Genomic DNA, 7467 nt, shown 5'->3' on the forward strand with positions numbered 1-7467 from the left:
GGACCTGGACTAGGACTGGGTCTGGGGGTTCCCGGAAGTCGGCATAATTTCCTACTCGGCAGGAGGGGTGGAGAGGTATGGCAGAGTGGTGTGGGGCGGCCCAAGGGGGTGGGAGAGGGTCCGGCCCACGCTGCGCCTGGGCTGGGACTGGTCCCTCCAGCGCAGGGTAGATGGAGACTCTCCGCACACTCACCGGACCTGGGCTATGACTGGTTCTGGGGGCTCCCCTATTTCTGTACTTTTATAATAGAAAAATTTGGAAAAAGTCTTTATGTCAAAGAAGAAAATGGGTTAATAAAAACATGGAAGTGTATGGTAGAAAAATAATTATTTGGAAGTTTATGTAGAAACATGGATGTGTCTATGATATGGTAAGTGAAATAAGCATGGTACAAAATTGTATGCACACCAAGATTGTGACTGTAAAGTATATGCATGGGAAAGGAAATATGCAAAATAAACTTGTATTAGTGTAAAGGGAAAACAGAAAGATAAACTTGAAGCATTTATGTTTAAGTGAATTCCACTTGAAGATATACTCATAAGTGTAATAAGCCAGACCCACAAGTGTAAATATGGCATAATCTACATAGTATAAGAACTCAAAGAAGAAATAAAAATAGGAAAGTATAACACAATTAAAAGGACAGCAAGAACTTGAGGATTAGGAAGTGAAAGAGGGCAAGAAGAAAAGCTAGGAAATATGACAGGATGAAGCCATATATTTCTACGCACTAGATGGTTAAGGTAATGATCCTGAGAATCTTCAGCAGGTTTTTGAAACTAGCAGTTAATTGGTATGATTCTCACCCTGACTATCTATATATGCTGACACCTGTGAACTGAGCAGCTGCACTGAAGATAGCAATATTTGATTCTATGGTCATGCTTCGAATATATGTCATTCTGGTCTTGTAAATACATACTGCTTGTCATGACTTGCTAATTTCTGCCATACTGTCTCTCAAGTAAATATTTTTTTTTAAAAAGTGTAATAAATTAAAACAAGAGAAAAGAAAAAATTAAAAGGACTATCCTGCTGCAATGCTGTGTATGGTTACATTTCTAAATTTTTTGTAACAATATATAATTGTTTATTCCTATTTTTAAAAATTTATTTATTTTTTAAATTGTTTTCTTTATATTCTGTAGGGATTTAAAGTTTAACATATCAATACTTCATGGAAAATACCTATTCCATGTTATGTCTAAGATGTTTGATAATCAGACAGATAGTGAGATTAAGGTCAACTGTTATGTTGTAGGGTAATAATAAGCTTCTCTTCTGGAGGGTTAACAACCTAAGTTTGCAGAATAAAAATTAGAGAAAAAGAAGAGCTGCAAGGACAGCTAATATTTTGGCTGTATCCTTTTAAGGTCAGTGACGACTCAGGACATAGGAGAACCTGTACTGTAACATCACGTAACTTAGTTGAGTCCCAAATTTTCTGATTATGGAGCTTATAGGGCCACAGAGGAAAGTGATTGATGATGTGGAGTGCTTTTATGGAGAATCAAATAGAGAGAAAACATTGTCTCGGGCTTTCACACAGAGCAAATTGGTTAAGCAATGGCCATGACTCATCCAACTGGCTGACACTGATGAAAGATCTAAAAATTATAGTACAGGGCTTCAGGAGAGCCCAGAGGGGATTTGGCTGACTTCATCAGATACAAAAGTTGCCTTTCTTGTTATATAGATCTTGCTTCATCTTGGTCTTAACCATTCAGCAGAAAAGTATAAAAACAAGGTACAAAAAGGAAAGCCATATTAATATGCTGAGCTGTAAAAACTGAAGTCAACACCTTCTGACAATGGCAGCCCTACGGAAAACCCACTACTATTATGAAGTAATGGACTATACTGGAATATTTTGCTGAATTCACGCACCTACAGTATTTAAATGACAATGGTATGTCCTTCTCTGAGAAAAGAAATCTAAAAAAAGGGCATAGAAATAAACGACCATTTTGTGTATGTATATTCAAAATAGTTAGCATAGACAGACAGTTACTTTCTCTCAATTCAATGAACAGAAGGTTTTGTTCTAATTGTGTTTGTGGACAGAATAATATGTCTGCATCATGTACTATGAATAACCACTAAAACAACAGTATTAATTATCGAAACTATCCTACTAATTGGTTTTGAAACATTCTCATTGTTGTTTGTTTCTCAATAAAATTATTTTAAAAAGAATGATAAACTCGAAGCCTTTGTAATTAAGTAGATGCCACTTGAAGGTATACTCATAAGTGAGATAAACCAGAGCCACACTCACAAACATCTTATAGTCTCTCTAGTGTAAGAACTCAAAAGAAGAATTTAAAATAGAGAGGTATATCAGAATTAAAAGGAAATAAAGAATTTAAGGATTAGACAACATAGAGTGGGCAAGGAGAAAAGCTAAGAAGCATGCCAAAGACAAAGCCAAACATTTATGTGTGCAAGATAGTTGAGACAATGATCCTGAAAATTTTGAACAAGTTTTTGAAACTAGCAGTCAGTTGGTAGGATTCCCACCCTGACTAACCATATATGCTGATACCTGTGAATTAAGTAACTGCACTGAAGATAGCAATGTGTAATAGTAGGTTCAGGCTTGGAATGCCTGTCATTCTAATCTTTTAAATACTTACTGTTTGTCATATCATAGCAATTACTGCCATACTATGTTAAGTAAATGTTTATTTTAAAAAGTATAATAAGGGAAACCAAGAGAGAAGGAAAAAAATGTCATAGGATTGTCCTGGTACAATGCTCTTTATGGTTAGATTTCTAAATTTCTGTGTAAAAATATATAATTATTTATTCCTATTATTTTAAATATTTTTAATACTTTCATTTTTTTCTTCCTATTCTGTAGGGACTTAAAGTTTAACATAACAATACTTGAAGAAAAATGCCTGCTACATATTATGTCTAAGATGGTTGACATTCCTACAGATAGTGTGGTTAAGCTCTACTCCCTATGTTGTAGGATAATAATAATAAGCTTCTCCTTTGGAGAGTTAACAATTTAAGTTTGCAGACCAAAAATTATAGAAAAAGAAGGGATGCAAGTACAAGTCAACATGTTGACCCTAGCTGTTAAAGTTCGGTGGGGACTCAGGTCATACTAGTACCTGTACTGTAATATTCTGTAGCTCTATTGTGTTCCAAATTTTCTGATCAAGGAGATTATGAGTTCACAGAGGAAAGTGATCAATGATGTAGAGTGTTCCTAAGGAGAGTCACATGGAGAGAAATACATTCTTTCAATATTTCATAAAGAGCAAATTTGTCAAGAAATAGCCTTGTCTCATCCGCATGGCTGACACTGGCAAAGGATGGACAAACTGTGCTACAGGGTTTCAGGGTAAATCCTGAGGGGATTAGAGTGACCTTGTCAGATACAAAAGTTACATTTCTTGTTATATAGGTCTTGCTTGATTTTAGTCTTAACCATCCAACATAAAAGCATCTAAATGATGTATAAAAAGTAAAGCCATCTTCATATGCTGAGCTGTAAAATGCTCAAGTCAACAACTTCTGACATTGACAGTTCTAGAGATAACCCACTACTATTATGGACTGCTGGACTATATTGGAATATTTTGCTGAATTCATATACCTACAATATTTAAATGGCAAGTAATATCCATATTTGAGAAAACTAAACAACAAAGGGGGATACAAATGAAGGACCATTTTTTATCTGTATATACAAATAGTTATGATAGATATACTGCTACTTTTAATTGAAAGAATAAAAAGATGTGCATTAATAGTGTTTATGGACAGAATATCATGTCTGTATCTTGTACTACAGATCACCACTAAGATGACAAAAATGCAGTGTATTAATTATTGAAAGTGTCCAACTTCTTGGTCTTGAATCTGCCTCATTATTATTTTCTCAATAATTTTTTTAAAAAAAGGAGAGCAAGAACTGAAGGATTAGAAAATGAAGAGAGGTCAAGGAGAAAAGGTAGGAAACATGCCAGTGTCAAAGGCATACATTTATATGCAGAAGATGGTTAAGGGAGTGATCCTGAGAATTTTCAGCTGGTTTTTGAAACTAGAAATTAGTTGGTAGGATTTGCATCTTGACTAACTGTGTATACTGATACCTGTGAATTGAGCAACTGCACTGAAGTAAGCAATGTGTAATTCTAGGTTCATGTTTGGAATGCCTGTTATTCTGGTCTTCTAAATATGTGGTACTTGTCATGTCACACCAATTACTGTCATAATGTCTCTCACATAAATGTTTGGGTTTTCTTTAAGGGTAATAAATGAAAACAAGTGATGAGAAGAAAAAATGTCATAAGACTGTCCTGCTACAATGCTGTATATGGTTAGGTTTGTAAATTTTTGTGTAAAAATACGTAATTGTTTATTCCTATTTTAAAAACTATTTTTAAAATTCTTTAAATTTTTTCCTTCATATTCTGTAGGGACTTAAAGTTTAACATAAGAATATTTGATGGAAAATACCTCTTCTGTGTTATTTGTAAGATGTTTGATATTCAGACAGATGGTGAGGTTAAGCTTAACTGCCTATGTTGTAGAGTAATAATAAAAGCTTCTCTTCTGGAAGGTTAACAACTTAAGTTTGCAGACCAAAGATTTTAGAAAAAGAAGAGATGCAAAGACAGCCAACATTTTTGCCCTAGACTTTCTTGTTCAGTGAGGACTCAGGACATAGGATAACTTGTGGTGTAACATCCTGTAACTCAGTTCTGTCCGACATTTTCTGACCAAGAAGATTATGGGTCACAGAGGCAAGTGATTGATGACGTAGAGTGTGCCTAAGGAGATTCACATAGAGAGATAAATTTATCCGAGGGTTTCTCAGCGATCAAATTGGTCAAGCAACTGCAAGATTCATCCACATGGCTGACACTGACAAAGGATCTACAAACTGCGGTACAGGGTTTAGGTTAAATCCTGAGAATCTGACAGATCATGTCAGATAAAAAAGTTTCATTTCTTGTTATATAGGTCTTGCTTTATCTTTTTCTTAACTATTCAGCACAGAAGTATAAAAATGACATAAAAAGTAAAGAAATATTAATATGCTGAGTTGTGAAAGGCTCAAGTCAACAACTTCTGACATTGCCATTCGTTTGGATATTCCACTACTAGTATGGACTACTGGAGTATGATAGGATATTTTGCTGAACTCATCCACCTACAATATTTAAATGAGAATGGAATAACCATCTCTGACAAAACTAAACAAATAAAGGGATAAAAATTAATGACCATTTTATATCTGTGCATTCAAAATAATTAGGATAGTTATACAGCTTTTTTTTTCTTAATTCAATGAATAGAAAATATTCTACTAATAATGTTGACAGGGTATCATGTCTGCATCTTTTACTATGAATAAACACTATGAAGACGACAATATGCAATATGTTAACTACTGAAGCTGTCCTACTAATTGGTGTTGAAACTGTTTCATTGATATTTGTTTCTCAATAAATTAATTTAAGAAAAGTTTAAGGTGCCAGTGAGAAGGCTCAGTAGAATAAGCACCTACCTGGGAAGTGCAAGGGCCTAAGTTCAATCCCCAGTTCTGAAAAAAATATATTCGTACATTTAAAAAGAAAATAGTAAGTTTCAAGTTCCAAAGCATAAGTGTAAAAAATAATATATTTACTGATATCATTGTTTTCTCAGGGTGTAGCCAGGAAAATTTGCCACAGAGTACATATATTTCTTATAATCATTGACAGTAAAAAAAAATTAGTTATTAACCTGGATTTCATGAGTCATTAGAGCTTTGAATATAATTATAACTAATGCTAGAGAGACATAAAAAATGTTAGTCTCCATCAGCAAGAGATCTACAAGACAATGTGTCATATTTTCTATCCTTTAAAAAGATTTTCTAAACTTCTCTGTATTCTCTTAGTTCTCATGTCTTGATTATCCATGCAGTAAGTTATCAGAAAATTTTTTCTTGCCTAAAGGATGCCAGAACCCAGGTAAAACCTATAACAAATATGCTAGATTATTTTTAGATCACTTTTACTGAGATTCACATGATCTTGTCTAAAGAAAACATTATAGGATACATATTAGGCCTTAACTGACTATATTCAGTGGGCCTGAGGTGATACTGTGTATTCATATTTATTCCTAAATACAAATTAATAAAATAGGCTGTCCTAAAATCAGATGACATCGGACACTTTAAAAACAGTGCAGGGAATACTTGTGCTTCTTTAAAAACTAGATGTTATTGTATACATTCTTAATTGTTTTGCTAATGTTTCAGTACCTGTTCAAGATATTAAATAACAAATCAATGGTGATACATATTTCATTAGTGCAGTAAAGACACAGAAACATAGAATAAGCCTTTATTAACTCCAAGGATCAAGGGCAAGTGGGAAAATACTCTAACTTGAGACAAAAAGAGCCGAGATTTTATAGACTTTTGCCAGGGAGAGAGAGTGAGAGGGTCAGTTTTAATTATACATAAGGGGCTGATTAGGGTGTCTCCTGCGTGTGTGGGAAAGATGAGAGGAAATTTTATCCAGGGCTGGAGTAGGGAAGAAGGAGGGAGTGGTCTCTGGGAAGATCAGCTGTTGTTTTAAGGGCTTCACCAAGTTAGATGACAACCATAACAATTTAGCAACTCATACTAGGGCCAGAACCTATCAAATACAATATCAGACTCAAAATTTCCCTAGACCTGACCCATATCCTCTTTATAGTCATTACAATCTCCTTTTGGTGAAAATTTGTGTTGACGGAATTCCTCATTATTCTGTTGATGTTAGTATTTGGCCCATGCATACTTAACTGTTCTTCTAGCTTTGGCTCTTTCAGACTTAAAGCTATTCATCTACACAACATGAAAATGCCTGGTGTCCATTGAGGATTTTTAGATAGAACCTCTGAGTGTATCTCTGACTGTTGATTAACAACTACTACCCTTTTCAGCCTGAAGAAGCCAAAGTGGTCATCATCTGTGATTCAGTGTATTTATTCAGAGGGGATAATATAGGTAGCTGAGTTAGACAAAAATATTATAGGCAATCAGACAGTGAGGGCTTCAAATGGCCCAATAGGGAAGACAAGACACTTGCACCTTAGGGAGAGACAGAACTCCTACTGTGGGTCAGACATGAAGAAAAAAGATTAAAAAAATGTAGCCCCCATACCTCCCCAGGGATCGACATTCTAAATAGACATCAATCATTTTGAAAAAAACAAGAAGAGTCACTAATCCAACACCCTAAAGGAGAAGCCCCTGTTCTGTATTTGTCTGCTTGCTACATAACTTGTTTCCCCATTTGATGTCAATGTAATCAATTTTATCTGAGCAATAATGCAGATTCTATTATACATTCTATTATTGTTCTATTATTGGTTGGCCATAGCCTCATCCCACGTCATGCCCACTTATTGAATTCCCATCTTTTCTAAATTAAACCCTTCTGCTCTATAAAAATCACTAGAAA

Source organism: Octodon degus, unplaced genomic scaffold, assembly GCF_000260255.1.
Source record: "Octodon degus isolate 3935 unplaced genomic scaffold, OctDeg1.0 scaffold00189, whole genome shotgun sequence".
In the NCBI taxonomy this organism is placed as follows: domain Eukaryota; kingdom Metazoa; phylum Chordata; class Mammalia; order Rodentia; family Octodontidae; genus Octodon; species Octodon degus.